This window comes from Tetrao urogallus (genome assembly GCF_951394365.1).
Source record: "Tetrao urogallus genome assembly, chromosome: 5".
Taxonomy (NCBI): Eukaryota; Metazoa; Chordata; class Aves; order Galliformes; family Phasianidae; genus Tetrao; species Tetrao urogallus.
The window spans coordinates 21,494,532-21,504,712 of NC_136818.1; positions in this window are offsets into that span (position 1 = coordinate 21,494,532).

Consider the following 10,181-nt stretch of genomic DNA (forward strand, 5'->3'; position numbering starts at 1 on the left):
AGTTGACGAAAGGGAAGGGTTTGAATTTCTGTGGTGTTGGTACTTTGTGAACATCATTTGCATGCAGTGAAATGTAACATCCGAATGTATTTTTGATACTTTCTCAGTATCTCTTCATTTTGATGAGATTCTGCAGTTAAATAAGTTGTAGGTTGTGCCACTTTCTCGGAGAAAAGGTCTTGTGTTGAACATTCTACTTTACCTAAGTGCTGCCCTTTCTGTTCTGATTGCTCCTTTACAATAATTACAGTGCAGTGTGGTATCAGACTATACTCACCGGTGTCATGTCCTCTAAAATATTTTGCTGCGTCTCTGGCAGGCAAACTTCATCACCTAACATCTTTTGTTGCCTGATACAAGCACAATTTTCAACTTTCAGATGACAGCAGCACTAATTAATGGCGTCTTTTGCCTGTCACTGCTAGATGGTGAGACTGTTTACTCGTCCAATTTAAAGTGCAATTTTTATTAATGTGATTCTGTGCCAAATACAATTACAGGTGATTTTCTTAAGTAATTAATCTTTTCTAGTTTGCAAAATGCTGCAGTATTTTTTAATCTAAACTCTAAAGTGAACAGAACTAGTGAAGCTAAATATTCCATATAAAATGTAAAATTCCCTTGAAAGTAGTTGATGCAAATTTACAAACCATTTGTAGCTGATTAACCTGAACTTTTTTTTAGAAGGTGCTTTTTGGTCATTGGCAATGAAAACACAGGTAAATAGTCAGAAGCAGATGGATGATTTCATGGAAGAGTGAAACCATGATACAGATAATATTGCCTAGAGAGACGCTGTGGATATGCAAAACTTGGTGGTGCAAGGTCCTTCCTGGGCAGACTGTTTGAGCTGAGCCTACTTTGAGCAAGTGGATGAACCAAAGATCTCTGGAGGTCCTTTCCTACGCATATCATCCCGTGATTTTCTCAGCATTAGATTTTCTGCACAAGCGCCAGCCTGTTTTAGATCAGTTCCCAGTTTTGTATTCCTAATGCGGAAAATCTTCTGCTTTATAATATGCTCTTGTCATTGTTTTTTTTTTGTTTGTTTTACTAGAATCTTTGGTTTTCTTGCTAGTATTCAGCCACACTCTTTATTTTCATCTTCTGTTAAGTACTTGCCAAATTTCATCACAGTTATGTGCTGCTGTTCACTGTTGGTAGAATTTCACTTTCTGAAAAATCTATGAAACATGAGGCATTAAATCATCTCACAACTCAGTTGTGATGTCCCTTGGGCCTTCAAACCACTAGCAGACTTCTCAGCCTACACTGATTCTCTCATTCAAGCTGTCCTGTTGAATTCAGATAAACATATGGAAGATGCTTTGACACTCGCATGATAAAAATGAGCAGAATTTGATCTATAGAACTATAGCTGTGTCTAAGGTACATTGTGACAGATTTATTTTAAACCACACATTTTTAAGAGAAAAGCAGTAGAATTATATTAATCTCCAGCTAAATGCAGGTGCCCCCTGTATGAATTTAACAGCATGCATAGATACTGTCATCATGAGTGGGGCATTAGAACATATTTCTTATGAACTTCTTGGGAACTCAGGATAATGGAGCCTGTTAGAACAATGGATCTGACAGTCCGTCTTCCTGTTCATGATATTGATACCATCTTTAATAAGCACAGCTTACATTATGTTTAGATTGCAGTTCTTAGGATGATTATGAATGGACAAACCAACATGAATAAGGCTAAAGAGAGAGCTGCATTTTAATAGGAAGTTGTTTACTTCATTAACAAAACTGCTACAGATTCATTTGCATCTTAATTAGGCATCTTGCATCAAGAACAATTCTATGTGTGTGAATTTCACACAACACTTTCAAAGTTTACTGTCTTTAAGATATGTTAGGAAATTTCCTTAGCCATAGATGCTTTTCCACAGATAAATTCTTTATAATTACATTTACCTTAGGTTAGTCTGTGAATATTAGCTTTGAGCTTCCCTTTCTCTGTTGTTAGCATGCACCATTATTTTTTATCCCCTCTGTGAAGTCTTGCTTTGCTCTTTTGCTCCTCCTTGGCCTGAGCAGAACACATCCTACCAGAAGGCCCAGGCAGAGCATGGGCTTTCTGTTTTACCAATCTGCAGACTATAAATGGCTTGCTGAAACTAAAGGGTTGTATTTTACAATGCAAAATTATTTTGCAAGCTCTGCCTAGCCTTTTGCTTCCTTAAACACAATATGCGTTTTGATGTTATGAGCACTTTATTGCTTTTCTGTTTTCCATATAGCCATTTTCCAGCAAAGTAATCTGGGATTTCTACCTGCTAACGTAGAACATGAATGAACTGGAGATTACAGAATTGTCAAGCCAATTCACTCAGATAAATCTTGTTTGGGCTGTGACAGAAATGGTGGGAGCAATGATCCAGCCACTGCTCTAACAGTGCATTCAGCCACAGAACTACAAGCTGTGGTTGCTGGCAGCGGTACATGCTTTGGGTCAGCCACTAGTCCAGGTCCTGCTGTTCAAATCATTGCATTTCTGGAGAGGATTTTAAGCTGCTTTATTTGGGTTGGTTTGTTCATTTGTTTATATACAGAGCCTCTCCTGTGTATTTTACACTAAGCCAAAACAAACGATTCTGTAAGGAACTGCAGGATTCTCCTGGGACTTGCGGAGCTCTGTAGCGTGTGATTCACTTACCTCCATCTTTGATGAAATTTGCCAAATAACATCTATTTATTGTATAGCGTGTGGCTAATACCACCAGGGAAGCAGTTTCACTGGCAGATGAATGCAAGGTCGGGCCTTGTCAACGCAGATGAAAATTTGCAATTAGTATTCTGTATCTTACTGCTAATGGACCATCTAATCAGGAAGTTTGTCAGTACCAATAATCTTCCTGTGAGCTCCACGGTTACAGGAGTACTTGAAAAATGAAGCAAACGATGTTTTTACAACAGCACTGATATGTTAAGTGCTAAATAGTTTGTGAATTTATATTTTACCTCTGTGCTTTTCACTCTAGCAGAATAGATATGTTGACTACTGCAATTTGCAGGTAGTGCAGTTTGCAATGGAAATGCAGAACACAGTACTCATCAAAGAGAATCAGTTGTAACAGGGAAATAGAGAAGTTTCTTAATTTTTTCCAATCTCTAATATCAATTTTTCCCCTTTTTTTCCATTCAGTTATTGTATTGCCTATTTGCATCAACGTTTTTAAAAATGTCTGATGATTTGAGGCTTTTTAATTTACAGGTTACCAGTTGAAGGATGTGACTTCCAGAAAGTGCAAAGCAAATCTTCCCTGCAGGCATCTCTGAAGTATCTCAGCATGGGTCTTGGCAAGTATTAAATTCCTCTTGAAAATGTTGGCCTCTGTGCTAAAGCACTGGAGAATATTGTAGTAACAGTAGGTAGTAGTAAGTGCCCCAAAGGGATATCAAGTTCCTACTAAGTATTGGTTAAGACAGCATTCATCTTAATGCCAATGCACTTCTTATATGGCTGTACTTCTGTACCAAACTACATTCTGAAAGACTGTCAGTTTGAATTATATTGTTCACAAGGTAAAAATGAAATATTCTGGCTTCCAAACTTGTGTTGATTTAGAATATTTCACACCTATTTTATTCACTAAGTGTGACTCTGACTTCAGTGACGAGGACATACATGTAGGTGACATGATGTCACCCTGTTCCCATACCACTCAAAGGAAAACATCCCCTGGATGTAGATGGCACAGCTGGACCTCTGAGCATCATGTTGGATGTGATGGGGCAAAGAGTGGGTATTACTGTTATAATTTATCTATGTTCTGGCAGTATCCAGAGGCCAACTTATATCACCAGACGGTTTGCTGCTGACTTCAGTCCCTTAACTGCATCTTAAATTTTCCAGGGGGGGAAGGGAAGATATGCTGATATCTTTGCACATGCTGAACTTTATCTTGTTTTAGGTATCAAGATTTCTTTTGGTAAAAAACAAAACAAAACAGAACAATCATTTTTATTAGTAACTTCTTCCAAAACAGCTGTGGTTACTATGTTTTTTTTGTGCCACCAATAGCTGCTGAGAGATTTTTTGTCTTAGAATCCGTGACTTTAGCACCTGTGTTCACCACACACTGCTTTGTGGAAATCGGACTTCTCCCTACAGGACTTTTGAAGACTTTTGCCTCAGGTCCTCAGCTAACCTTCAGGAATAACTCACATGCTTAAATAATGGTAGGTGCTGAGCTCTTCTGAAGACGTCCTGAATGTTGCTAAAGAATAGAAATGAACTGTAGCTTAAAGACACAGTTCATACAGCTCTCTCTTTTCTTAAATAAGATTAATCAGAATGAGTGATGAGTGGCAGAATCTGATCACTGAAGAAGGGGTCAAATGAGCCGTGTCAACCCTGACCAACTCCACTCAAGTCAGACTTCAGTATTAATTTAATGAAGTAATTAAAATATATCTGTACACAATGCTCTCTTTAAGTAAGGCGAGAAATCAATATCTCAAAGTAAATTATTACTCTGAATTGCATTTTGATATAATCATCGCAGCTGGCTAACTCGTTAAGCTATGGAATTAATTTTCTGAGGGCCATGCATGCAGAACTTAACGTACATGTTGTTTATTAGCAGCTGTGCAGACCAGTAGTCTGATAGACTGCACCATTTGTGACCGATTAACGTGATTCTGTAAGAGATTCTGTAGCTATTTGGCATTTATCTAAGACTATATTCTTCTACATTTCAGAAGTCCCACTGATTCTGAAAGTAGTTGTTTCACTTGTAATTCGAAACGGGGAAAAAAAAAAACAACTTTAGTACGTGGGCAAAATAGATGCAGATCTCACAGGTTCTCTACTGATAATAAGTAAAATGTATCCACCCACATTTATGCACAAAAGTAAGCACAAGTAGTTTGGGCTGTATGCTACTGTAAATGGGAGTTGTTTTCCAAAAACTGAGCAACAGTATGAACATATGCTCATCTCTCTCAACAATACAGTCTTTGAAGCAGAGCTGATGAGGGATTTTTGGAGCCTTTTAGAAGGAAGAGGTGGGTTTTACTTGTTTGTTTTAATGGTCTTCTATTCAGAATTATCTGGAAAAGTGTTTTGGCAATTTTAAAAATATAACCTTCTGGCTCATTGTTTTTTCCCTTTTGGGCAAGTAAAATAATTTTTCAAGTGCTTTCAAAAATTTGAAAACTAAGTTAAGATTCCTCCAACCAAACCTTTCAGTTAATCCAGATCACTTCTTATGTGAAATATTTTCAGGGTAATAAAGATTTCACTCTTTGGTTTAACAACAGGAAAGTATTTTCAGAAAGAAAGAGAAGCATCTCACTTTTATTTGGAAGTATCTTCTCCCTGTCTTGCTTCCAATGCTCTACTGTAAGCCAAATTTAAAAAATGCTCATAAGAAGAAAGGCGTTAGCTGTGGGTCTTTAAGAAGGGCACCCAGGCATCTGTCAGCCCTTTCATTCCCAGAACAACATCTATAGTCATTGTGGGTGAGACTGGTGACACAGCACTATTGTTAACAACAGAAGTGTTGCACAAAATTTTGCACTTCAAAATGATCTGAGAGAATTCACATTCACTCTTCCAGAAGAAATGTTGCTGGCCTTTTATTTAGAAGTGATACAGTGCTGTGTGAATTTTTCCTAATAAAATAAAACTAAAACCTGGTTGTCCCCATCAGCTTTTTTACTGGGGAAGTATGCATTCTGAAGTGAAATAACATCAACCTTGGGAAAATAAGTAGCCACAGCGAAAGAGACATGTACAGCTATCCTGAAAACCAGAATGCACTGAAATGAATTTAGACTCAGCATGCCGCGTTGGTACATTCTTGTTTGTTTCATTCTTATTTTTATTTTAATTTAGGAATGTTACTGTAACAAGGTGATTCTTACTGAACTGTTCCATAGTGTTGTGCTTTGGAATGACAGAATGATGCCATTATACTGCTACTGCATCCATTTTCACATTTTACAAACTCTGCTGTTATGTGTCTTGTTTAGGTTATTTTTTTAAATACCTTTTCTGTAGAGATTTTGTGTGCAAACTGCTTTGACTACTGGATGCATATTGGATTGCTATCTAAGCAGAATTAATTAACATTTTTCTTCTATACTGCTTGCTTGCACAATGCATATGGTAACTACTCCTTTTTGACTCAAAGCAGATTTGCTTTTTTAGATTTTTGGGTCCTCACTTATACCCTAGTTATGCTTCAAAAACAAATGTAATACATTCATTATGTGGCTTTTTTTTTTTTTTTTTTTTTTTTTAATCATAATGAGCAAAGTAATACAAGGCATAAGCTTTCTAACAGCAGCCTTTCATCCTGACTGTAAATGCACTGGCAGTGCATCATAGCTTATGTAAGTTGGGCTTGGGTGAATGAACACACACAGCTAGAAACACTCATATATAATCCTAAAACATTCTTCAGTTTTTAGAATTGGATGTCTCTTGGGGGAAAAAAATGTGTTGTAAATTATACATAGCCTTAACTTTATAATTCAATATAAAAAACATGTAAAAAATATATGGATCGTGATTAGGGAGAGTACAGAATAGCACTATAATCTCCTTCTACACCTTGAAACACCTTGCTTCTATAACAGAGATGGATCTGGATTGCCTGACAACCGTAACCATGTGAGGGCTCAAGACAAAGGAAACAAGAAGGGATCTGAAAAGCCCCATACAGCACTGAGCTGATAGGCCTGTCTGACTACATTTTACTTCTAGCAGTCCTTGTAATTACATATTGGACATTATCAGGAGACAAAAGGGCTTAAATAATGTTGGTAATTTTGTCAGTTTCACATGCTGCACTTCTAACAACATACCACTGTTGTTCTTTTTTTTTTTTTGCCCCAAATTCTGTTTCCTGCCAGGCAATGCAAGTGTGGTGCAACTGTGTGACTGAGTGGTTCAAATACCACAAAGCATCTGTCACATCCAGGCCAAGCAGCCACAAGTTGGCTCTCATTGCACAACAGGTGCTGCGTTACTTGTATAGCAAAAGTCATTTTGGAGACTGTAAAGGAATTCTGTTCTCATATCATGGAGAGGCATGTGAAAGAGCTGCTTTGTGGAAAGAAGCATTACTATTTTATTTGTAATTCAACATGTTTATGTCCAGGCATAAGTAAACTGCGTGTGTTGCTACATTCTCTAAACAAGTTATGCTGGATAACTGATGTGGGGTATTTAGCTCACGTGAAACTTAGCATTAACATGGATAGATTGCTTATAACATTAAAGACAGGGCTAATTTAATCTTATTATAAATTTAGTTATTCAAAATTAGTTCTGTACCTTTTCCTTCTATCATAAGCAATGCACTCTTTAGACCCTGGAGGGCCACAACTCAGTAATAATCTGAACAAGAATTGGCCTCGGCACACTCAATTATTCAGCTCTGAATCCTTATAGTAAAATATTTAATCCTTCGGTGCATCAGTCTAATTCTGTGTTAAATATGCCCTCAAGTTTCAAAGTAACATAAGAAACTCCCTATGTCTTTGCAAGAGTACTAGATAAAGGACCTGGGATCCTAAGTGTAAATCAGCACAAGACCTTCACATGAGGCTTTTCCTGGCAGAACTCCTAACTTCATGTTCTCTATAAATCTGAAGGGCTAGTCTGACCCTCAGGTTTCCACAATGAGAGAGAATATATATATTAAAAGATTACTAATTTTTAAAGAAAAGCAACTACTTTTCTTAGGGGTGAAAAGCAATGTCTATGGACAGCATGGAGAGACAGAGACCAGAAAGGCTCTGACTCTTATTCTATAGCCCAACAAACACCACCAGGTCTGACTGCAAAAAAAAAAAAAACACTCCAATTACCTAGCACTTCTACCCAATGATTTAATTGGGCCTGTCAACTAGGGATAATTGGTTTCTGGTTGACTGAAAAAAGTGACAGTGACAACAGCTCTCTGCTTCCCTTCATTACTGAAATTCTTGTACTATATCAGGGCCTCACCACACAGGGCATTCCTGCAGCATTTACAGGTCCCTTGTTGTGCAGGGCAATGAAAACACAGCAATGTCAGACATGCAGAAAACATTTTAAGCTGTTTACCACATAGTTTTTCATGATGCAAGGATTTTTGAGCCAAGATTGTTTCTGTAGAGTGAAGTCTGGTTTTGCTTGTTTTACTGGAAATTTGATAGTACTGTTGCAGCTGTGACAGTCCAAGGCTATAAACAAAGCGAAGTTTATAGGGAGAGGCAATACCTTCCATTAATCCAGCTGATATCACTGGAAAAATAAAGATAATTTGGAGCACATTAACTCTTCCTGAGGTCATATACCCAAAGCTGGTCTGGTTTTACTTCAGATGGTCACGTATGCTATCTGAACTAATAAAAGTTGCTGCATTTCTCCCCAATTCTTGCCTTGCTTATAGGAAAATAAGACTTTGATACTAGTGATGAATTAGCACAGAAGCTCTAATTTGTTCTTTTGAAAACATGGTTAAAACAATTGATGTAAATCCTTGCTTCTTTTCACGGCTTCAGAATGGGGACCACAGCTTTAAACGACAGCAATTTTTGTAGCAATGCTTGAAGTTTTCCATCAGCAGAGGAGAATACCAGGTATTTCTTCTGCTGAGATATTCTCTCATTCAGCTTTTCACAAACTCTCCTCTTTTCCTGTAGGCTGTCAGGCACCAGAGGAGCTGGTGGAGCAGGGAAAGGCAGCAGTGCCACAAGTACATATACAGGTGATTTCTCTATCTTAAGGCTTCTAAGACTGGTGTATTTTTCAAAGTGCAAATGGAATGCAGCAAATCCTTAAATCTTCCTGTAGACTTTGAATCCATTGGTTGCTTAGTTTTCCAATGGGCTGACTTTAGGTTTTCTCAGTTTCATAGTTCCACATACAAATCTTAAGTGTAAACAACAGTGGAGCTATGATGATGATGAGTCCTAGTCATGCATTGACGTATACAACTACTATTCTTCCACAGCATAGCTCTAAACAGAAACTGAGAAGAAGCCTAATGTTGAGAAACATTTCAGTACAGACTTTAAACTTCTGCCTTATTCTGACAGCTCTGAATTTCTTGTTCCTTCTCCATAATAATGGTCTAAGGTCTGTGCTGGATCAGAGTTCCATGAGGAAGTCTGCTTGGTGGGGTCTGTAAAAACTTTCTGCCACGTCCATACTGCACTGACCCCTCACAAGAAAAAAAAAAAAAAAAAAAAGAAAAGAAAAAGAAAAAAAGGAAAAGAAAAAAAGACAGCAAAAGCCAAGTCCGTTGTTATTAAATCCATACTTTTGATAACACATTTGAGAGTGAAGTCTCCCTTCTCAGCAGAATCTGGAGAGAGCCCAAACAGGGGTACTGCTCTGCCCTTCTCTGATTCAGCTCCTTGGATGGAGTGAGGCAGGCTAATAGAGTAGGAGGCAAATCTGACCTCCTCCTCTACACATTTCAGTTGTTGCTCTTTGAAGAGGAGATGAGGAGAAGCCTGATCAACTGGATTTGCATTCCAAACACCTCTAACAGTATGACAAGCCTCCAGTTGATTAGCGCCCCACAGAGACCTGAATTGAGAGATTGGGGTGGTAGTTTCATGGCCTACTTGATCTTTCTTGGCAATGGTTCCAGCTTTATTCAGCACTGTTGGCTAGAAAAACTCTTGGAGTTTCTAGACAGTCTCATAACCCTTTCACTTCAAGACTAATTTAAAACATTTGTGTGTGTGTGGTGGCTGTCGATAAAATACAGAAAAATTTCAGACTAGAGGAAATATAGGTTTTGTGGGTTTCCCGTAGCCCACACATTACTGCTGAAAGGAAGGGAGAGAAGACATCTCTGGGGTACAAAAAGCATGACTGACAGTCTGGGTCATGTTTCAATAATGTCATAGGAAGTGAACCCACAGCAAAGTAGCTCTAAAATTCCCAGTGAAATAGGCACTTGCCTAAATAAATGTCACAGCCAAAGTGAAGGCAGCAGTTTAGAATGTTTATGCTGCTAGATTTATAACTGGGTATTTGCAGTGGATAGCTGTTAAAGAATATGTTGGAAATAAATGGGAATTTCTTAGTGAGGTCTTAAAACTTGCAGCTAGATTCTTGAAATCAGAGATGATTCTCTTTACGCTTGTTGTTTAAATTGCACTTGATTCAAGTATCTGTCATAGTTTCGTATCTTAGAAATGAAGATTTTGAG